Source organism: Marmota monax, unplaced genomic scaffold (genome assembly GCF_021218885.2).
Source record: "Marmota monax isolate L192 unplaced genomic scaffold, Marmota_monax_Labrador192_F-V1.1 WCK01_AAM20220418_F8-fsc01063, whole genome shotgun sequence".
NCBI lineage: Eukaryota > Metazoa > Chordata > Mammalia > Rodentia > Sciuridae > Marmota > Marmota monax.
Genome location: NW_026693938.1, coordinates 36,836 through 61,290, shown reverse-complemented (window position 1 = coordinate 61,290; position 24,455 = coordinate 36,836). Strand labels below are relative to the sequence as shown.

The 24,455-nt window shown below is 37.2% G+C and overlaps 1 pseudogene; it reads right to left on the bottom strand.

Moving 5' to 3' along the window:
• Positions 1–9,733: 9,733 nt before the first annotated feature.
• LOC124106297 (transcription factor AP-2-alpha-like) lies at positions 9,734–14,562 on the bottom strand (annotated as a pseudogene).
• Positions 14,563–24,455: the final 9,893 nt, after the last annotated feature.

Below are 24,455 nucleotides of genomic sequence, written 5' to 3'. Positions count from 1 at the left end.
TAGATTAGAAATAAAGTACAAGTGTACTTTAGGTTAATGATTGGTTAGGAGACTTAGAGTCTGGTTATGTAGTTTGGCATTAGTTAATAATAAAATAGCATATCTTGGGAAAATTAGTAATTCTTGGGAAAATCTGAAAAATGTAAATTAGTGACGTATTTTATTAATGATTCTGAACTTTTAATAATTACATAACTGAAGGACATATCCTGGAAAAATGTAAATTAATGTTACATTTTTTGTACCCCCAATCATGGTTAAGGAAATGTCATGTCTTGGCAAAATTTTAAATTATATAATCAATGACGTATTCTGAATCTATAATGATGATAAAAATTGTAATAAAAGATGACCCAGAGAAAGCTGCATTAGCTCTCTCTCTGGAGATTGCTCCAACGGAACGACTCCTGTCTCGTCTTTTCGCCGATGCCACTCATCCTTCAGGACTCCCTGGACCCCGCTAGGGCAGGACCCCGGCATCTTTTCATCTGTTGAAGGGCATCTAGGTTGTTTCCTTAGCTCAGCTAATGCAAATTGAGCTGCTACAAACATTCATGTGGCTGTATCATTGTAGTACCCTGATTTTAAGTCCTTCGGGTATATACCCAGGAGTGGGATAACTGGTTCAAATGATGTTTCCATTCATAGTTTCTTGAAGAATGTCCATACTGCTTTCCAGAGTGGTTGTACTAATTTGCAGTCCACCTGCAATGTATGAGTGTACATTGACCACACATCCTTGCCAACACTTATTGTTACTCGTCATTCTGACTGGAGTGAGGTGAAATCTCAGTGTAGTTTGAATTTGCATTTCTCTTGTAAGAGCATGTTACTGAGTTTGTTGTGTGTTTTTGTTTTAATCCTCTTTAAGGCTCTTTGCCATTTAGAATCAAACTATTCCATACTGTGGCTTTGCAAGATTGTTTAATCTGAGGTCATTTGCTTTGTGTTTTCTAATTTCATATTCTCTGTTCTATGCATCTATCTTTTCCTCTAGTAATTTTTTTTTGTGGGGTATTGGGGATTGAACGCTGGGGCAGTCAACTGCTGAGCCATATCCCCAGCACTGTTTTGTGTTTTATTTAAAGACAGGGTCTCACTTAGTTGCTTAGTGCCTTGCTTTTGCAGAGGCTGGCTTTGAACTCACCATCCTCCTGCCTTAGCCTCCTGAGCCGATTGGGATTACGGCATCCACTGCTACACCTGTCTCTAGTAATTTTTAATTTAAATAAAATTTAAAAATTTTAATAGTTACCTTTAAGTTTTTCCAATAATATATTCAAAACTATGTATTTTATAAAATATTTTAAAGCAAAATAAATAAGCAGCACTTAATTTCCTTTAATGAGAATTTAAGAAATCAGCCTGATTTAGGTCAAAGTTGTTTCAGCCTCTTAGTGCTCTCCAAGAATAACCTACTGTGAATCTTGTTCATTTGTATTCTGAGAGCTAATGTAGAGAAGGAATGTAAACCCAATCTGAATTTTTATTAACAGTAGTTCAAAAACATAGTTTTTGTTTTTGTTTGCTTTTTCATGTCACAAGAAGTTTAGAAGTAGGCAGTTCAGGGATAGTACAGATGTTCAAGGGTATTTTCAGGAATCTAGATTCTGCCTGTCTTTATCTTTTAATGTGTTCCTCCCCTGATGTTTGATCTATGGATGCAAAGATCAACAAGACACAGTTCTCATTCTCAAAGGATGGCTATCTTTTCTTGAAACTCCTCCCCCAGATACAAGTTGGAGGCTCTATGTAACCTCTCTGAACCTAGGCTGGTTTTGACTGCCAAAATACAGCAGACATGATACAAAGATAGCTCTCGGACTTACACATTGGCAGTTTCCAGTTCCTTTCTTTGACAGAGCCCTGGTCTACAAATAAGTTTGATCACTCTGCTGCAAAAACTACAGAGATTAAAGCTACATGGGAGAAGAGGCAACTGTGGAACTCTCCCTTCCAGCCACCCCCAAAAAGGCAGATATGTGAGGGCAATTGTCAGACCTTGCTAATCCAGACCAGCCACCAGCTGTATATCATCAAGTAACCTAGTGGATACCACATGGAGGTAAGGATTCTTTTGGCAAGCCCCACTTGTATTCCTGATCCATTACATTGTGAGGTAAAATAAAATGGCTATTTTAAGTCACTCAGTTTTGGAATAATTTGCTACCAAGAAATGGATGGTCAAGAGAGATGCATATATAAACTGTTATAAAAACAACAATGAAAGTGCTTTAGTAGTTTTAGGGGAGAATAAATTTTGGTGGTAAATTAAGTAATTGTAATAATACATACCCCTTTCTAGCCAACTAGCAATAAACTTGAATCTAAATTATGTATGCTTTTTTTTTTCCAGTTCATCAATTTCTCTATTATCAAATCTACCACTGTAGTGCCAAATGGCAGATACCTAATTCAAATCAGCCTAATCAAAAAGAAATTCTACTGGGCTTCAGGAGTGAGAAGTAGAAATTCTAAGGTAGCATCCAGGAGATGAAAGAGCACATTCTCCCCACTTTCCTGTTCTTTTCCTCCCTGATTGCTTCACATAGCAGTCTTTCTATATGGAGAGAAGAAGAGAAGCTGACTGTGAATAGCCTCAGATGAGGGAGAAATTCTTCCCCATGTCCTGTTTTCATGACAGCCTTGACAGCTCCTGTGGTCTGAGGTTGAAGTGGTAGGAACTATGAGATGAAGTTGAATGGGAGAAATCATGGAAACAGTTTCAAGCAATGCTTAGAGATTATCATTATTGCCAGGAGTTATTTATACCTGGGCTCAAAAATTCTGAAGAAGTGCCAGAAAAGAGAGACTTAAAAATATACAAAATTCGACGTGGTGCTATGCACTGTTACTTGGAAAATGCCGTTTTTTAGGGCATATTAAAATTATTATTAAGTTCCAATAAGTCCAAAGCACAGTACAGACTCCATGCAAAAATGAAGAGTTTGACCTTAGGAATTTCCTGATCTAGTTTTATAATGGTAGATAAAAGTTTAGCCATTTTAATGGTCATAAAAGATATAAATATGAAAAATTCTAGCCTAGTTTGGACCAATTTCTGAATATTGTTAAAAATATAGTTTTATGAAGGGTTCAAAATGTAATTACCTTGAATGATCCATGAACGACAGGCTGGAGAGGCAATGCTGTTCATATTTTAAGTAAGGGAAACAAAATGATCTTATTGATGGATTGAATATTGAAAAACAAATCAACATTCTTTCAAGCAATTAGTATTGTAGTTTCTGTAATTAAATTTCAATTTAAAGTATCTTTATCATTTTAGCAATGATTTTATTCTCTACTCCCAGTAAAAATCTGCAGATGAGAGTCCTGACTGAATGTGCTCATGCATGCTGGCTATTAAGCGTGGCATTAAGGCAGCTCACAGATATATTAGCATTTGTTATGCTGTCATATGTCCATCCACTTTTCCTTTGGGTTTTAGGGAAGAGAGATAGGTTTGTCTGAAAACTCTTGGAGTTCTTAAGTAATGCCTGAAATGCACAACTTTTATTAAGATCTATTTGTTCTCAGCATTTTATCACTCAACTTTAATACATTTCACTGTGCAATGGGTCTGCCTTTATATTTATATGTTTTCTCTGATTACATATGTGATTATTGCTTCTGTTCATCTTAACTTTACTTGTTTGTATATCTTTGCCTTTTTTGTACAGTCAAGGGAAGTTTTGAAAACTTGTCCTCCAGATAACCCCTTTGATTTTTTTTTTTACTGTAGTGATTGTGTTTTGGGGAACTCATAATGTAGATTGCAGTTCCATGATTGCATTTCAATTGTCTATAATCTTTGCTCATTTCACCTAACAACTTTTTTAACCTCTTCCTGATTCTCAGCAACCTATATATCCATCTCAATTTCTTGTCTCAAACTGAATCTTTCAGCTTTCCTCTTGATAGTGTTCCTATTCTTGAGTATTATTGATATTTAAGCAACAGATTCGAAAATATATTTTATTTCCTGCACTAGATGATGAAAAATATCTGCTTGCTGTCTTATGTCTCAAAATATATTCTTGGGTCCCATGCTTATTTTCTTTTTATTGCCACTCATCTTTAAATGAGACAAAAGCCATTAAGGTCTATCATTTCCACTCAAAAAGATTGGAATTGTCTAGCTCCCCTGTCTTTATCTATTTGAATTTGCCTGTCAGATCTAATGTAGAAGGACAAAACAAAGTTATGAATTTATTAAACTTACTTTACTGTAGCCAAATTTCCAATGCTTAGCATTCACTTATCTAATACTTTTCCTTTAGGTCTACAATGTTCAGTAGAATAGCCACCATTCACATGTAGCCATAAGTTAATTAAAATTACATAAACTTAAAAATTGGTATCCTCATTGGCACTAGCTGAATTTCAAGTGTTCAGTAGCCACTGGCTGCAGACATGGACTATTTCCATCATTGAAGAATGATGTAGAAGAATCCCATGTTAGAGACCAGCAGAGGCAACTTAGCAAGACTGTCTCAAAATAAAAAATAAAAAGGGCTTGGGATATAGCTCAGTGGTAGAGTACCCCTGGGTTCAATTCTCAACACTGCAATCAATCAATCAATCAATCAATAAAGTACTTATAATATGTCTAATAGTTTATTCAAGAAAGAAAAACAATAGTAGACATAATATTACATATCAAAGACATATAGAGTTAAAAACAAAATGGATATTCTTTGTTCAAGCCAAGTGCTCACTCTAATTTGTGTGATGTGGTCTAGATCATATGACACAGGAGCCCCAGTCCAGAGGGTTTTTCATGCTTGGAACTTAAGGACTGGTGAGGAAGTTAGAGATGGAGACAAGGTGAAATTAATTAGCCCACTGTCTACTTACACTTATCTCTCCGGTGTTTTGTATAGAACATCAGCACATAGTCAATATACCTGATCCATTGTCCTGCAGAGTTTCTGCTGCACACGTTGGCCTGTTTCTGATGTTTATAATGAGTGTCTAATATTTTTGTATTTGTAAGCATTAGGACTGTCTCCTTTCCTGTTTTGTTTCAATAGGAAAAATTGTGGTCTCTTGTCCAGTGGAAGAAGCATACAGGACAAAAATTTATATTGGTGAGAAAAAGGTTGAGTATAAGCTGATTTGAACAGGGGGGGACTACAAGGGAAACCCCTCATTTAACCCCAACCTCAGGGGAGTTCAAACAAATCCTCCTGTCATTGTGACTCTTCATCTCAGCTCTTACCTCATGGCCAAACTTTCTTTTTCTGTAAAGGGTCAGATAGTAAATTTACTAGTCTTTGTAGTCTATACAGTCTCGTTTGCAACTATTCAGTTCTAAATTTGAGGAACAAAAGGAGTCATATTCTATACATAAATAAGTGATCATGGCTGTGTTAAATACGACTTATAAAGACTGAAATCTGGGTTTCATGTGCTTTTTTACCTATCATTCATTTAACATTATTCTTCTGTTAATTCTTTTCAGTCTTTTAAAAATGTAAAAGGATTTTATAGCTTGCAGGTTGAAAACAACAACAAAAAAGTCATTGGACTAGATTTAACCCACAAGCTATAGTTGAATGCCACCCTTCTCTTCAATTGTAGACCAGAGTATGAATGTGAAGATAATTTCAATGAGATAGCAGGAGCCTCAGGCAAACTATGCAAAGTAGATGTGTCAGTCAGCTTCACAATAATATAATGAAATGCCTGAACAATTGATCTATAAAGAGGAAAAGTTTGTTTTGACTTACAATTCAGGAGGTATCAGTGGAAGACCTGGTGGCCCCACTGCTTTGGGTCACTGACACATCTTGATGGGAGTACAAGAGAGACAAACAAATGACATCAGAATCTAGGAAGCAGAGCATGAGATGAAGGTCCCATAACCACTCTTGGGGGAATGCCCCCAGTGACCTAAGGACCTACCATAAGACATCACCTCCTAAAGGTCCACTACACTTCTTAATAGTGTCACATTGGGGACCAAGCTTTCACATATGGCCTTTGGGGGACACTACCTGTATTCAAATCATAGCATATGTTAAAAAATTTCCCCAGCCCCTTTCACCTTCCTCTAGGATGGTGTTCATGTGCTCCCTCTGTCCTCTGGCTTTCTCCCTTTATTTAGATTTTCAGGGAACTTATGCAGGCTCTTAGACTGCCAGGACACCCACATTGATGCATCTCACAGGTCTGTTTTCCCTGTCCCTAGTGGCCCTCACCACCCCACTGCTGAGGGTTCAGGGATGGAGTGGTAGTAATTGGAAATTAGTGAGAAATTAATCTATTTTGAAAATTTCACATGGTCAGATATAAGTCTCCATTTGGGTAAATGTTTTCTTTAAAATATAAAGATGTAATTTTTGAATTGGTATACTGAGTTGAAAATAAAGAAAGCATTCCCAATTTTTTTTTGCCTACTCCTACCCCTTCCATAGTCTCTTATTTTTGTAGGTAGTGGGTACCAGGGATGGAACTCAGGGGCACTAGACCACTGAGCCACATCCCCAGCCCTATTTTGTATTTTGTTTAGAGACAGGGTCTCACTGAGTTGCTTAGCACCTCGCCATTGCTGAGGCTGGCTTTGAACTGAGATCCTCCTTTTCGGCCTCCTGAGCTACTGGGATTACAAGTGTGTGCCACCGCGCCTGGCCCATAGTCTCTTCTATTTTCTCATGAAGTAGCTCAAAAAGAGAGGGTTTCATTGCTGACACTGAATTTCAGAATAGTCACCAACACCATCCCTGGCATCTCCAGTTTGGGCCCCATGGCTCTCTAAAATGCCTAGACGTGTGCCTCTTTGTTCTCATCAGATTGGCACAACTCAGGGGCCTGTGGATCTTTTCTCATCCCTACTGAGGGACTTCTGAGAGGCAGAGTGTTCCTGAGGGTCATTTCCTTATCCTTCCTGAGTCCAGCCACTCCAGAGACCTGGAACTCACTCTGTTGGCTGCTGTGATTAGGAACTCCTGCTGCCAATTAAGCTTGGCAGGGACAGGGGATGGCTACAGCAATAGCCCCACAAAGCTATAAAGTTCCAGCAGAGCCCGAGGGGCCTCCTCCCAGCCATTCCTGCAAGCAGCCATATTGGAGTGGAAGGGCAAAAGCAGGTGGGTTTCCACAACCAGTATTCTATGTAAACCCCTTTCCATGTTTCATTTTTCTCCTGGTTACATAAGTACACTGTATGTCTTGTAGTGTGATTTTGCCAGGCTTGTATTTCAGACCAAACTCAGCTTTGCTAGGAATTGGCTCCCCTCATTGCCAGCCCCAATTCCTTGGCTGCAAAATGGTTCTTTCCTGTGTCCTCTGCACACAGTTGGGAGAGATGCAGATTCTTTCCTGCACAAGGATATTGTGCATCATGCCTTTCAGTTCAGTTGGGCTGTGTCTTTGATCTCTAAACACTTCAAATCCTGACATGATTTGGGATTCCTAAAAATGTGGATTCCTTTAATTCTCCCTTATCCCCTCACTTTGCTTGTGGAGGGACTACTCTGGCTATTGCTTCCCACTGTGGCAGTGGAGGTGGCACTGGAGGTTTCTTCCTTATTTAATTATATCCATCCTCCTGAGTCCCTAATATTCTTTATGCTGAGTATTAAATTACAGTAAAGTTCTCTGCTCCCTTTTTTGTTTACCCACCTTCTTGAGAAGCTGCCTATCTGTTTTCTGGTTTCGCACCATGGAGCAACCACCTTGTTCCACCACCTTGAAACCCCCATTGGATGTGTTTTATTTATTTTTTCTTGTCTGATTGCTCTTGCTTGTATTTCCAACACTATGTTGAAGAAAACTGGTGAATGTGGATATCCCTGCCTTGTATCTGATTCAGAGGAGAAGCTTTCAGTTTTTGTCATTGATTATGATGTTACTTGTGGGTTTTTCAAAAGTTGCCAGTGGAGGCAGAAGTGGTGTCTCCAGCTACTGCTACTTTTAAAATCTAGGATTGGACGGGTTATGATAGAACTGGAAGGCGCTATATCTGTGAAACTATTGATCCTGAATTTAGCTGAAATTACTGGAATAAACTTCTACTTTAGAGGCAAAATGCTGCTGCTAGTTGGAAAAGGCTGACAAAAGGAACAGTATATGAGAAGGAAAAAAATCTCTTCTTCCTTCCAGCTGTCAATAATTTGGTGACAAAAACATAGGAAACATAATCTTCAGTATCTTTGTCTCATGATCTATAGAGTATAGAAGGATGAATTTGGAATCTGCTTTGCTCTCTTTTCTAGTGCTTGTACTAATTTTATGTATTTTATATATTATTTTTTTTCCTTGTGATTCCTTGGGATCCTAGCTAATTTGTATTTTTTACCAATCAAAAGTGAACAATATTTTCTTTTTTTGGAGAGTAGAAGAAATGGAGTGTGCAACATTTGGTAAAAAAATATTTCCTGTACTCTTTTTCTTTCTTAAGTAATTTTAATCACAACTGGGATGGGAAAAGAGGGCTTGCATGGGTTCAACAGCTTTTCAGAATATGAAATAACTAACTCTCCTTTGAGGGTAGACTGAAATGTTCAATGCATTAATGAAATCTTGGAGTAGAATTACACAAGATGTGAATACAATGAGGCAAGGATGATTGAGACCCATTTTAGAAGCTGCCTACTAGAGAAGGAATGTAAAACTGATTATTAAAATGAAATATTAAAGTAATGCCAATGTGATGTTTGAGGTCATTGGATTTGCTGGGATCACTTCGGTTGTCAGTAATTAATAGTATTTTGAAATTAAATTTAATTATTGTTTTGACTCATTCATTATCATTGGGTGGCCAGCACCTCACCAGGGAACTCTTGCCTGCTCAGAGGAATAAAACCTATGAAGAACTTAAAGTCTAAAATAATTAGTAAAGAACAAAAGACAGAGTCAGAATTAAAGTTTTAAAGGATGGAGCACCTGATAGTTTCAGCCCACACAGGAGCTGGAGCTGGACAACTAAAAAATGGCTCCTGTGGCTTATATAAGATACTACATCAAAGGCAGGGATACGATTTTAGGGGCAGAGTCTTGCTTAGTGATGTCTGGCCGTCAGCATATTGATTGGCATCTTGGCAGGTCATACCCATCTCTGAGAGGCTGTGGGCTGCAGCAGGTCACCCTATCTCCCATGCTGTGTGTGACCTGGAGCAGGGCTGAATAGGACTTAACAATGTAGCTGGGTGGTCTTGTCCAGAGGAAATTTCCACTGGACATTCCCAGACACAAGATTCTCCTATTCACTAGGCTGTGGTGCCAGTGTAGTCCACACATAGCCCATGGATGGCTCTCAACAATTCAGGTTGAATAAGTCTACCTGAAAAGTTTGTATAACCTACTATAACTTACATCTACACAGGGGCCTTGAATACATTAATAAGTTTAAAAATGAGCTTTAAATATACTAATTTTTCATTATAGTTAATATTGCTTTATTTTATAACTTCATAATTCTTAATAAAAGTTTTTTTTCTTCATGTTTTTAGTATTCAGAGGGTTTATCCTGGTAGTCATTTGCTGTCACTATTGTTCAGTTGCTCAGAGTTACTATTGGATTGGATTATGATCATAGTGCCCACTGCTATTGCTCAGGAGAAACATGCACAATGACACCAAAAGCAGTGTAAGATAATATTCTTTGTTAGATGTCTTTTTAGTATTATATTTATATTAATCAAATTAAAGTGATTTGCAATGATAGAACACTACCCAAAATGACTTTAGAATTAAATTTCTTTTCAAATGTGAATAGAACACTTACCAAAATAGGCCATGTGCTGTCAGCATTCTCTATGCCTGGGGAAACCCTTCATCTTTCCTGTTTGCTGGAATCTGGATTGTACTTTTTCCTTGTGACCAGTTCAAGGACACCCTCTATAATCAAACAATGTAAATTTTGAAATTGTAGTTATTGTGAAAGATCCATATACTGAAAACTATAATTCATTGGTGAAAGTATTTGAAGAAGACACAAATAAATGGAAACAGTCATTGCTCATTAAAATTCTCATTAAAATGTCTTTAATATCCAAGCAGTCTACAGATTTAATTCAATCCATATTAAAATTCCAATAACATTTTGATTTTTATTTGTGGCTGAGTAGTATTTTCATATACATATGACATAGTTTCTTAATTTATGTATCCATTGAACACAAGTTGATTCTGTATATTCTTGGCTATTATGAATAATGCTGCAGTAAACATGTGAGTGCAGATATCTCTTCAGGAAACTAATTTCATTTCCTTTGGATGTATACCCAGTAGTGGGATTTCTGTGTCATATTGTAGTTCTATTTTTAATTTTTTGGGGAACCTCCCTACTATTTACAATAATGGTTACACTAGTTTTAGTTTTCACCAACAGAGTACAACAGTACATCCAACCCAACATTCTCATTTGTACTGTTTGCTTTTTGTGTTTTCTTCTTGATATTTATTCTATTATTATTTTGATTGACACATAGTGTTTGTACAAATTTATGAGGTACATTATGATGTTTTGTTTTCTGCCTATATCGGGCATTGTTCAACTTTGAGTAATTGGCATATCCTTCATCTTAGACTTTTATTGTTTATTTATGGTGAATGCATACAAAATCCTCTCTTCTAAGTGTTGAGATATATTAATCCATTGTTTTTCATTATATTCACCATTCCATGCCGGAGAGGATCAGAACTTATTCTTTCTCTCAAACTGTAAGATTGTATTCATTAATGAGCCTCTTGCTATCTCCCCTTTCCTCTATACTTCCAATATCTGCTAATCACTATTCTACTCTGAACTTCTATGACATATTTTTTGTATTCTACTAATAAATAAGATGATGTGATGTTTGCCTTTCTATGCCTCACTCATTTAACATAATTTCCTACATTGTAAAAGAATTTCATGCCTTCTATAGCTGAACAATATTCCATTGCAAAAAATATGCTATATTTTCTTTACAACTTCATGTATTGATTAATGTTGAGATTGATTCTATATTATGGGCAGTGGAGAATAGTGATTTAATAAACTGTTAAAAAGAAAAAAAGTTCACAACTCGGCAGAACTTTTCTTTGCTGGCTCCAAGGCCCGTTCAGTTCTCTTAGGCTCCACCTGAGGGCGGGGGCGTGGTCCGACGGGGAAGTCGAGGCACCTGGCAGAGTCCACAGCGGCTGCCCACTGGCAGTGGAGCGAGCAGTCCCGAGGACCCGGGGCACCGGAGGGCGGCGGCAGCGGCAGCGGCAGCAGCAGCAGCAGCAGCAGCAGTGAGGGTCGCCAATCTGGAGCTGTCACCTGCCGGTGGGGGAGGGGCCGAGTGGGTGGGCGCGCGCGGGCTGGTGAGGCAGGCGACGGGCGGGCGGGGCCGAGGCGGGAGGAGAGCCTCACTTTCTGTGCTTCTCCTCTTTGTCACTGCTTTTGGCGCTGTTGTCCGTGTGGCTGTTGGGGTTGTTGCTGAGGTACATTTTGTCCAAGGCCTTGAGGGCCTCGGTGAGATAGTTCTGCAGCGCGGTGACCCCGGCGGTGTGCGCCGGGCTGCGAAGCCATGGGAGATGAGGTTGAAGTGAGTCAAGCAGCTCTGGATGCCAGGCTCCAGGATGGGGTTGGGCCGCGACTTCCCCAGGGGAGATCGGTCCTGAGCCAGCAGGTCGGTGAACTCTTTGCATATCTGTTTTGTAGCCAGGAGCATGTTTTTTCTTGTCACTTGCTCTTTGGGATCGGAATGTTGTTGGTTGAGAAATTCAGCTACTGCTTTGGCAGGAAATTCGGTTTCCCACACGTACCCAAAGTCCCTGGCTAGGTGGACGGCTTCTCCCTCCACTAGTGATGTGAGCAAGATAACGTTGGCAGCTTTACGTCTCCCTGCTGGCAGATTTAATCCTATTTTGTCCAGTTTTTCTCTTAAAGATCTTCCTCCATTTTTAGACTTCGCCCTCCTGAGCACTCCGCCCAGCAGCGACTGGTTTAAGACATTAGGGCGGTGAGAGGCACCGCTGCACTTCCGCCACTGTGACCTTGTACTTCGAGGTCTGTGACCTTGTACTTCGAGGTGGAGCTGAGGAGTGAGAGTCGACCCGGAACTGAACAGAAAACTTCGTTGGGGTTCACCACGCCACCAAAGAGGTTGTCCTTGCTAATAGGGATGGCGGAGACGGCGTTGCTGTTGGACTTGGACAGGGACACACGGACGGGGCCTTTCTTAATTACAGTTTGATCTGAGATGTTAATACCCGGGTCTTCTACATGCAGGAAGTCCTCGATGGCGTGAGGTAAGCAGTGGATCCGGAGGTCTCCGAGTCCCGAGCCAAGCCCGTGCGGGCCTGGCAGGAAGTCCTCGTGCCGCCGGTAGTCCCTGCGAAGATCCAGGCGGACAGCTGGTGGGGCAGCCCCCGGTGCGTGTGCAGGAGCCCAGACTCCTGACTCTGCCTCTGGCCGGCCACCCCGTGTACTGTGGCTGCGGCTGGGCGTGCAGGGGGTTCAGGCTGTAGGGGTCGTTGACATGGGAGTAAGGATCTTGCGACTGGGGGTAGATAGGCTGGTAGGGCGGGGGGAAGGAAGGGAGCTGGAAGTCTGCATTGGGGGTGTGGGACAGCGGCGGGGCTGTAGGGAGATTGACCTATAGTGCCCAGCTGGGGCAACCACGCCGTCCGTCTGCTGGTGCCATTGTGATGGTCCTGCCAGTCCCCAATTTTGGCAAGTATGGACATCCCGGCTTGGCGCTCCTGGCGATGGGTCCCCACCAGGCATGGGCTGGAGGGCTCCGCAGGGCCCGCTTGCTGGAATCGCTTAGGCAAATCCTCCTGTTTACCCGCTCACCAACATCTCACCTGGTCATAAAGAGCTCAGATTTTGTTATGTAATTAATTTTAATGCTATGATGGCCGGGCCCCTCCCTCAGAATTGGAAATCTCTTTGTATGTTTTTTTTTTTTTAGATTTGTGTAAACCTTGTATGCGTGGAATCAAGAATGATTAAGGAAAGTGCAAAGACTTGTGCACAAAGGTGCTCTGGACATGGAGTAAGTAATAAGTAAGCCCATGTTTCCTTGAATCACATCTCTCTTGGAAGCTTTTCAATGTCACTCATTAATTTATGTTTATCAGGTTCTGACTATGTGCCAGGACCTTGTGTATCTAGATTCAATTTGGAGCTAAATTGAGTAAACCCAGCAGCTATAATTAGTGTTAAAAACCACTTTGATTTGAATTGAATTGCTGATGACCTAAAAAAGTATATTATTATAGTTGTGTACTTTTCAAAAGATGTTAAATATATCAGTAAATACATAAACTTGTTCACAAAAGGAAGATAATTCCTGTGTCTTATGAATATAAGTGGTCATGGGAAATTTGATTTTATCTCCTTTTAAAAATATGCTTGCTTTTGTAGAGCTTTAGTTTCATAGCAAAATTTAGTAGAAAGTGCAGAGATTTTTGCATAGACCCTCTTGACTCCATTTGTATACAACCTATCACAATTTCAACATCACAAACCACTGTGTAACACTTGTACAATTGATTATGTACACTGATACATAATTATCACCAAGAGTTCATAGCTTACATTAGAGTTGACTCTCAGTGTTATATTATCTTTGAGTTTTTGATTAATATATAATTACATGTGTCCACTGGTATGATCAGAGTACTTTTACTCCCCTAAAAAGCTTCTGAGCTCCATATATTCAATCTTCTATTTCCTCTAACCCCAGGCAACCACTGATGTTTTTACCCTCTCTGTTATTTTTTTTTTTTTTGAGTATCAAGTTATTGGAATCATAAATTATGTAGGCTTTTCAGATTGCTTCTTTCACTTAATGATATGCATTTGATATGCATTCTCCACTTTTTTTTTTCTTTTCTGGAGGTCTTTTCTTTTTTTTAGTAACTTAAAAAATGAATTAATTTTAAGATTAGTTTCAGGTTCACAGCAAAATTGGATTAAGATACAGGTAGTTCCCATATAGTTCATACCTCAAACATTCCTAGCTCTCTTCATTTTCAGCATGCCTCATCAGAGTTGTACAATTCTTATAATGGATGAACCTACATGGATACACCATCATCACCCAAAGTCCATAGTGTATGTTAGGGTTCACTTTTTATTTTGTATGTCTTATGGATTTTGACAAGTGCATAATGACACTTGTCTCTCCCATTATATCATACAGAGTATTTTTACTACCTTAGAAGTCCTCTGACTTTTCTCTTAATCCTTCCCTCCCACTTAGCTCCTGGAACCCAGTGAATTTTTTTCTCCATAGCTTTTCCATAAAATCATATTCCTGGAGTCATACATTATGTAGACTTTTTAGATTGACTTATTTATTAATATGCATTTAAGAGTCCTCTATATATTTTCATGCCTTGATAGCTCATTTCTTTTTAATGTGAAATAATGTTATTTAATGTGAAATAATGTTACATTGTCTTGATATACTGCAATTATTTATTCATTTACCTGCTGAAAAACATTCTGGTTGCTTCTAAGTTTTAGCAATTATGAATAAAGCTGTTATAACCATTCTTGTTCAGGTTTTTCGACGAAGAATATACATTTTCAACTCCTTTGTGTAAAGGATTGCAACCAGAGAATCCTATGGTGGGAAGATGCCTAATATTGGAAGAGACTGTCAAAATGTCTTCCAACACAACTGCATAATTTCATGTTGCCCCACAACCTAGCCAGTATTTGATGTCAATGTTTTATAATTGGTCATTCTAGTGGTGTGCAGTGATACCCTATTACTATTTGAATTTACATTTCACTGATGGCATGTGGTGTAGGTCATCTTTTTATATAATTATTTACCATCTGGATATCTTTTTTGTGAAGTATCTGGTACAGTCTTTTGCCCATTTTAAAATCAGGCTGTTTAGTTTCTTTTTATAAAGTGTTAAATGTTTTTTGTTTATTTTGAATACTAGTCCTGTATCTGAATATGTCCTTGTACATGTTTTATCCCCATTATTGGCTTATCTTCTTGTTTCACTAACAGCATTTTTCAAAGAGGATAAAAATTAATTTTTATTAATATTAATTCTTAGATATGTATTTCATATATTCCCTAAGATATGGAACAAGACAAAGATGATTCTCCATATAGAGAAACTGAATATTTAACCAAAAAACTACCAGCATTGATAAATGAATTTTGTAAAGTTTCAGAATACAGTATTAATATAAAAAAATCAGTAGCACTTTTATATACCAAAGAGATTATGAAAATATTCCATTTACAATGGCTACAAAAAATAAAATACCTGGGGATAAATTTAATTAAGGAAGTGAAAGACCTCTACACTGAAATTTATAAAATACCCATGAAAGAAATTGAAGAAGACACACACAAATAAACACAAATGAAAAGACCTTCCATGGAACAATTAATATTGTTAAAATGTCCATATTATTCAAAGAAATTCATACAAAATACCAATAACAAATCATAAAATTCATATGGAAGCCCAAAAGATCCCAAATAGCAAAAGCAATCTTGAGCAAAAGGAGCAAAGCTGCAGGGCATTCTGATGTCTGTATTCCAGATATACTACAGTGCTTTAGTAATCCAAAACAAAAGGGTACTGGGATAAAAATATTCACATAGACCATTGCAACTAAATAGAATTCCATGAGGAACCCCATGCAGTTATAGTCAACTGATTCTTGACAAAGGTGTCAAGAAATACACTGAAGAAAAGACAAGCTCTTCAATCAAAGGTGGTGGGAGAACTGGATATACATAAAGCAGAAGTTTGAAACTTGGCCCCTGTCTCTCAGCCCATATGAAAGTAAACTCAAAATGGATCATAGACCTAAATGTAAGACTGCTATTTTTGTTTTGTTTTTGTTGTTGTTTTTGCCTCCATTCTCTTCTCCATAATTGCTGTACTAATTTACGTTCTTATCAACAACATACAAGAGTTCCTTTTTTCTACACTGTTGCCAATATGTGTATATGTGTGTGTATGTGTGTGTGTGTGTGTGTGTGTGTGTGTCTGTGTCTTTTCAATAATAACCATTCTGCTTGGGATGAGATATTATGGTTCCAATTTGCATTTCTAAGATAACTAATGATATTGAGCATTTTCTTATATATTAGTTAGTTATTTGTATTCATTCTCTTGAGAAGTATATATTAAGGTCATGCAACCATTTAAAAGTTGTTTTATATTTTGTAGTTGAGTTTTTTTAGTTTCCTATTTATTCTGAATATCAATCCTTTGTCAGATTAGTAGTTATCAAATATTTTCTCCATTTTTTTCACTCCATGTATTACTACCTTTGTTTTGAAAATGCTACTTAGTTTTAAATAATTTTATTGGATGGTTTTTGGCTTTAGTTGCTTGTGCTTTTGGATCTTGTGAAAAAATCCTTACCTACATGGATGTTATTAAATGTTTACCCTATGTTTTCTTCTAGTAGTTTCATGATTTTAGGTCTTACATTTAGGTCTATTTATAACCTATGCAATTTTTGGGATGGTGGGCTCACCATGGCTGAGGCTCACATTCCAGACCACCTGGGGCCACCACTCTGCCTCCCTGGGACAAGGATTTAGCTTTAGAATCAACATAAATGCCCATGATTAGATGAATAAAGAAAGTGTGGTATATACACACAATGGAGTATTATTTAGCCATACAAAGAATGAAATTCTGTACTTTGCAGCAAAATGGATGGAACTTTAGGACATGCTGAGAGAAATAAGGTAGGTACTAAAAGACATATAACCCATGTTCTCTTTCCTGTAGATCTTTCAAAAAGTTGATCTGAATGTAGAATATGGATTAATAGTGACTGAGCGGAGTAGGGGGAAGGGAGAAGGGAGCGGGGGAAGGGAGTGGGGTAGGGAGAATCAGATAATGGGAACAAAATCAAAATTGCATAGGTTATAAATTTTAGTGTTCCAAAGCACAGTAGGGTGAATATAATCCACAATCACCTATTATATATTTTATGAAGAACTAGAAGAGAGGAATTTGATGTCTCCAAGCATAAAGAAGTGATAAGGATATGGAAATTCTAATTTTCTTTATTCAATCTGTAAATACTATAAGCATTATTGAAATATCACCTCTACTCTATGAATATATATAATTGTTACATGTTAATAGAACAAAATTATAAAAGGGCTTCCATTGACAAAATATGAGGCAATTTGGGCATTGTTATAAATAATGATATAAATAGATTTTTGCTCATTGAATAAAGTAAAATAAATGTGATTTTGTTTTAATAAATAAGTAAAAATTTAACAAGTAAATGTATTACATGGTATTTCCAATAATATCATTTACTATTATTGATTATTGTTAATGACAATAACTGCATAAATGAATGGGGAGGAAGGAAAAATTTTCCTTACATTATAAGCAATATAGAAAGAATGAGGGGGTTAAAGAATTATCAGTGGATTCTAAAACTAGTGGGTGGAAATTTTATAAGGAGTGATATAGTTCCATAATCTTAAATTATTTCCTTATGTATTAGTCAGCTTTTCATTGCTGTGACTCAAGTACCTGACAACAACAACTTAGAGAAGGAAAAGTTGGGCTTCATAACTTCAAAGATTGAGTCCAAGATCAGCCAACTCCATTCTTCTGGACCTGACGTAAGGCAGAACATCTTGATGGAAGGGTGGTGGAGGAGAAAAGCTGCTCAACTTATGACAGCCAGAAAGCAGAGAGGGAAAAAAGGGGCAGGGGGACGGGAATGAATGTGTGTGCATGAGAGAGTCAGAGAAAGACAAAGTTCATGCATGAAGGTATAACCCCAAGGGCAAAATAACCTCATAATTTGAATAAACTCTTGGGTGGAAATTGAGGCAGCCATGCCCCATCAGCCTATAGTTACCACACAATAGTTTATTCAAATGATAAATCTATCCAATGGATTAATCTCCTGATGACATTTTATTATTATTGCCCAAAAGCCCCACCTCTGAATCTTCCAAAACATGAGCTTTTGAAGGTTAACTAAGTGACACGAGTGATGATGCAATACTGGAACAAACTGACATTAGAGGAACATCAGTTTTGTAAAGAGTTTCAGGGGAAAAGATTCATGTTCTTAGTTGTAATATTTAGATTCAATGTAAGACAGCCCAAATTGAGAGATGTTTTATATTATTTTGAGAGGTAGCATAGTATAATGCTCAAGACTTAGTTTAAATGCTGGCTCTCTCCATTAGTAGCAGTTTGACTTTTGGAAAGCTAAATATGTATGTCTCAGTTTCTTCATTTGTAAAGTGGGAATGATAATAGTTCTTTTATGCTTTTAGATCTGAAATGTGTCCCCAGAAAGCTCATGTATTAGGAAATGTAGCAAAGTTCAGAGGTGACAGATGGAATCATGAGGGCTCTGACTTCCTAAGTGCACTAATTCTTTTGATGGATTAATAATTGGATTGCACTTAGTGGAAGGTAGTGAAAATGATAAGCAGGTGGAGCATAGCTGAAGGAAGTAGGTCACTGGGGACTTGGCCTTGGCACTGTATCTGTACCTGACTCTTTTCTATTTCTCTCTGCTATCTTACAGGGCTGTTATGAGTATTTAATGAGTAAATCCATATAAAGTGCTCAGAATAGAGACTCACAGCTAATAAGCCCAATAAATGTGTTTGCTGTCATCATTCATTAATTAATTACATTAATTAAATACATTTAATTACATTTCTCAGTTACAGAAAAAAATCACTTACTAAACTTGTACTATATCTAAGCATCTAGATGCTCAGATTACAAAATGCTTTTAATTAAAAATCAAACAAATGCAGATAAAACCAAATCCTGTCCTGGTTAAGGGTAGTTTTAGGCCAGTAAATATTTAGCATCCAGTCTGGGGAACAGTAAAGTACTTTATGTAGAGGCAAATGCCTCAATCTATCAACATAAATCACTGAATGTGGAAATGGGAATTGAGGCATACAATCAGGCTGGAGCTGATTTTAGCTTTCGAAAGTATATCACTGTAAAGGTGGCATTTCAATTAGAATTTAAGTAGTATGTGTTTTTGAAATTGCACACTAAATTTACAGAGAAATATTTGAAGGTACTGTATGTTCTTAGTCACTTTATAGTTCTTTTTTGTTTTTCTATTCTCCTTCTCCTCCTGCTCTTCCTCCTCCTGCTCTTCTTCCTCTTCTTCCTCTCTCCTCCTCCTCCTCTTCTTCTTTGGTGTGTATATTTGAGTCTTTAAGAAATCAAACATTTATTTTGTACAATTATCTCTCTAAATAAATCACTATAGAAATCAAATTGTGTTAGGTAAAGATTCAAAACTAAACATGATGATCTATCTGATAATTTCACTTTCAATGCAAAAATATTTTTTAAAAAAATCCAAATTTTAAATAATGATCCTAGGTGTGCAATTCCCAAGGTGTGTGCAACTGTTCTGATGGTTACCTGCCTCCAGATTGCCAAACAAGTGCCAGAAGTGCTTTTATGACTGTAAAATTGGGCAAGTACTAGTCTCTTTAGATAAAATTTTCAAATTTTTTATCCTCTCTAAACTAACATTAGATTTTTATCACTTGAATCGATACTAACATTTTAAAGGTAATCTGAGTTTTCTTAAAGAATGTGATCCAAATATGCCTTCTTATTCTTTCTCTTTTTTATAATATTAAAATACCATAATTGAATCTGAATATCTTTGAAACTTTTTCCTTACTGATACCATTGACTTTCTTCTTTAGAATATTTTTCAGCTGGCCTCTATATGATTGAGTTTTCAACTGTAAGCAAATAGTATTTACTATATCTGGTACTATTACTATGTTTATGTTATAGAAGAAATGAAATAGAAGACAAAATTTCATTCCAAAGGAGTTTGTAGTTTAAATGAGAACAATCTGTAATAGTTGTGGTGTGGAAGGGAGTGAAAAAGTGGTTTTCCAAAGAAGAGGAATTCCTAAGTAGCGAGTAAGTTGAATTTGTGTTCTGAAGCTAACCTTTAGTAGCATTTTAATCTAATAATATGTAAGGTAATATGAGCAGCAACAACAATTTGCGTTTTACCAGGATTTTGAGTCAATATCTCATTTAGTTGTGTGAGGTGTTTGTGAATTTTTCTTTTGAAAGATGCAGAGATTTGGGAGTATAGTTAAATAACTTGCCAAAGTCATTGCTCTGCCCTTAACTCCCACCCAGTTAATCCTATCAGGAGATTAATCCACTGATTGGGTTAAGACTCTCATAACCCAATCAATCCAGGTTTTCTACAGGAGCATCACTAGTGTTTATTAAAAATGTACATTTCTCATGATAGGACAGGCATAGAGTAATAGTTATAGGTATTCCCACTTTTTAAAGGAAGGTTATAAAATATCTTCCCTGAGACTGCCTTGCCACCCATTCAGGGGCCCAGGTCAGGCCCAGGATAGGCCCCACCGACTAGGAGACCCACACTGAAGCTGAGATCCAGGCCTTCTCCACAGCCCTCTCCACACAGTAGCCTCCACCTTGTGACAACAGACAGGGCCTAGAAGCAGGTGCATCTCCAAGCAGGCATCCCAAAGCCAGTGCAGAGCCTGCACTTTCAACCCCGTCTCTGAAAGAGGTTGCATCAATTTTGGGGGACCCCCACTACTATCTCGAGTTACCTCTGCTATTTCTGCAACCACCTTACTTGAAGTAGCATTCATTCAGGTACACTGGCAGAGTCTGGAAGCCCAACGCCAAGGTGAGGTACTGGTAATCTGTCCAGATACTACAAGATTATAGGGTAGAGAGCTGGGATTGTGGCTTAGCGGTAGAGCGCTCACCCAGCACGTGTGAGGCCCTGGGTTTAATCCTCAGCACCCCATAAAAATAAATAAATAAATAAAATAAAGATATTGTGTCCAACTACAACTAAAAAATAAATATTAAAAAAAGATTGCAGGGTATAAAGTGTAATACCTCAGATCTTCACTGCAAGCAAGGAACACACATAGACGATATGAAAAAACAAGGGAAGAAAGTGCCCCAAATAAATCAGAATACTACAATAATAGAATCCATGGACATCACAGTTAATGAAATGTCAGAGAAAGAGTTCAGAATATACATAATTGAAATGATATGTGAGTTAAAGCAGGAACTAAATGAGCAAATATTGATCACTCCAACAAAGAGATAAGAGGGCAAATACAGGCAAACATTGATCACACCAACAAAGAGATAAGGGAGCAAATACAGGTAGCAAAAGATTAGTTCAAGAAAGAGAGATTCTGGGAAAAACACACACACACACACAAAATAAAAAATCCTTGAAATAAAGGAAACAATATACCAAATAAAAGACTCAATAGAAAGCATCACCAACAGAATAGATCACTTGGAAGACAGAATGTCAGATAATGAAGACAGAGTATACAATCTGGAAAATAAAGTTGACCACACAGTGAAGGTAGTAAGAAACCATGAACAGAACATCCAACCCTAACCCTAACCCAACAATTATGAATAGCATCAACAGACGAAATCTAAGAGCTATTGGGATAGAGAAAGGCACAAAGATTCAAACCAAAGGGATGCACAATCTCTTCAATGAGATAATATCAGAAAATTTCCCAACATGAAGAATGAATTGAAAAATCAAATACAGGTTGCTTACAATACACCAAATTGCAAAATTTCAACAGATCTATACCAAGACACATTATATTAAAATGCCTAGCATACAGATTAAGGATAGAATTTGAAGGCCACAAAAGAGAAGCATTATATCACATATAGGAGGAGACCAATTCGTATCTCAACAGATTTTTCAACCCAGACCCTCATAGCCAAGGAGGTCATGGAACAACATATACCAAGCTCTGAAAGATAATGGATGCCAACCAAGAATCTTACATTCAGCAAAATTAAGCTTCGGATTTAATGATGAAATAAAACACTTTCATGATAAACAAAAGTTAAAAGAATTTACAGTGAGAAAGCCTACACTACAGAGCACCCTCAGCAAAACATTCAAGGAGGAGAAAATTAAAAACAACAATAAAAATCAGCAAAGAGAGGAACTACACTAAAGGAAAGGCCCATCAAAGGAGTAACCAAGTAAAACCCAAAAATAAACCAAAATGTCCAGGAATTCAAATCATATTTCAATAATAACCCGGAATGTAAATGGCCTAAATTCATCAATTAAAAGACATAGACTGACAGATTGGATTTACCAAAAAGACCCAAAATATGTTGCCTTCAATGCTCATCTTACAGGAAAAGACATTCACAGACTGAAGGTGAAAGGGTGGGAAAAACTGTACCAGTCATGTGGAACACATAAACAAGCAGGGGTTTTCATCCTCATGTCAGATAAAGTGGACCTCAAACCAAAGCTAATAAAAATGGATAAAGAAGGACATGTCATACTGCTTAAGGGACACATACATCAAAATGTCATAACAATCATAAATATCTATGACACAAACAATGGGAAATCTATGTAAAACAAACCTTTCTCAAATACATGAACCAAATAGACCACAACACAATAATACTGAGTGACTTTAATACATCTCTGTCATCACTGGATAGATCTTCCAAGCAAAAACTACAGAAAGAAAATATAGAACTCTATAATAGTACAAATAATTTGGAATTAACAGTCATATATAGAATAATCCACCCATCAATGAGCAAATACACTTCCTTCTCAGCAGCAAATGCATCCTTCTCCAAAATAGACCATATGTTATGCCACAAAGCAAGTCTTAGCAAACAAACAAACAAACAAAAAATAGAGTTAGTATCCTGCATTATATCAGACTATAATGGAATAAAATTGGAAATCAATGATAAAATTTAAAAGAAAAGCTGCTCCAACACCTGGAGACTAAAAAATACCCTATGGATAACAAAGGACATCAGGAAGGAGATAAAAAAAAATCTTGGAGTTAAAAGAAAACTCCAATACAACTGATCAAAATCTCTGGGACACAATGAAGACAGTGCTAAGAGGCAAGTTCATTGCATGGAGTTCATTTATTAAAATAAGAAAAAGTCAACAAATAAACAACCTGACATTATACCTCAAAGCCTGGAAAAAGAAGAGAAAACTAATACCAAAAGTAGTAGAAGATAAGAAGTAAATAAAGTCAGGGTGGAATAGAGAATGTATTGGTACAACATATTTCTCAAAGAAATGTCATGTTTTTGGAACACTACAGACAGTTCATTTAATATCCAGTTGACTCTCAGGGCCAGGAGACTTCATAGGCCTATTAAGTAAAGAGTTTTCAAATTATGGGACCTTATATATCTGTTTGTATTTCTATCTTCCTTCTCAAGGTTTGGCATCCAGAAGACATTAATGAATGAATGTATAAATGTATTAAATGAAGGCACAGATAATAGCTACATCTACACTTTCAGGATATAAAACATTTTGTACAAAACTGCAGAATATAATGGTGGGAAGCTCTCTGTTATATATAGTAAGAATTCTCTTTTCTACAGTTGCCAATAACAAGATTCTCATTTTCTTTTGAGCCCTCACTGACAAAGCCTTCAATATTCAACCTAGGTGCCCTTCAATAGATGAATGATAAAGAAACTGTAGTATATATGCACAATGGAATATTACTCAGCATTAAAAGAGAATAAAATTATGCATTTGCAGGTAAATGGATGGAATTGGAGAATATCGGGCTAAGCAAAGTAAGCCAATCCCAGAAAACCAAAGGATGAATGTTGTCTCTTATAAGTGGATACTGATTCATATGGGAGAGGGAGGAATGGGGGAACTTTGATTAGACAAAGTGGAGGGAGAACTGGGGAGTATGCATGGGGGCAGAAAAGATGGTGGAATGAGGTGGACATCATTACCCTAGGTACATGTATGACTGCACATATGGTATGACACTATATCGTATGCAACTAAAGCAATGAAAAGTTATGCTGCAATTGTGTACAGTGAATCAAAATGCATTCGGCTGTCATATATACCTAATTGGAATTAATTAATTAATTAATAAAAATATTTCTCAACAAGCAATTCTAAAAATTCATTAAAAGCTGGGATTATTTCTCTGGGATTTAGGCTCTGTCATATGAATCTGCCTTTCCTTTTTACGAATGGTATGCAATTAAATAATTTCATCAGGCTCTTTTTTGTCAACAGAATTTGTGGGGTCTGACAGCCTTCTTTCAATTCATACACTGCCTTCTCTTTCTTTCTCCTCCCCCAAAAGTCCCTCATCAGCACTATGGGCCATGCTGTGTTCTTGTAATGAATTTCCATAACCTCTCAATATTGTTCACTTAGACACATCATCATTTACATCTTTATACTCTTCATTAATAAGAATAGAAGAAGAAGAAAATTTTTCATATTATACATTTTCTTGATATCTCAAATATTTTTTTCTTCCAACATTTCATTTTGAAAAATTTCAAGCCTCCAAAAAATGTTCAAGTCTTACATTTTTAAATTTAAATAATGCTTACATTTTTATTCTAAATATAAAAACTAGAAAAAAGGTATATTTAATTGTCACTGCTATCTT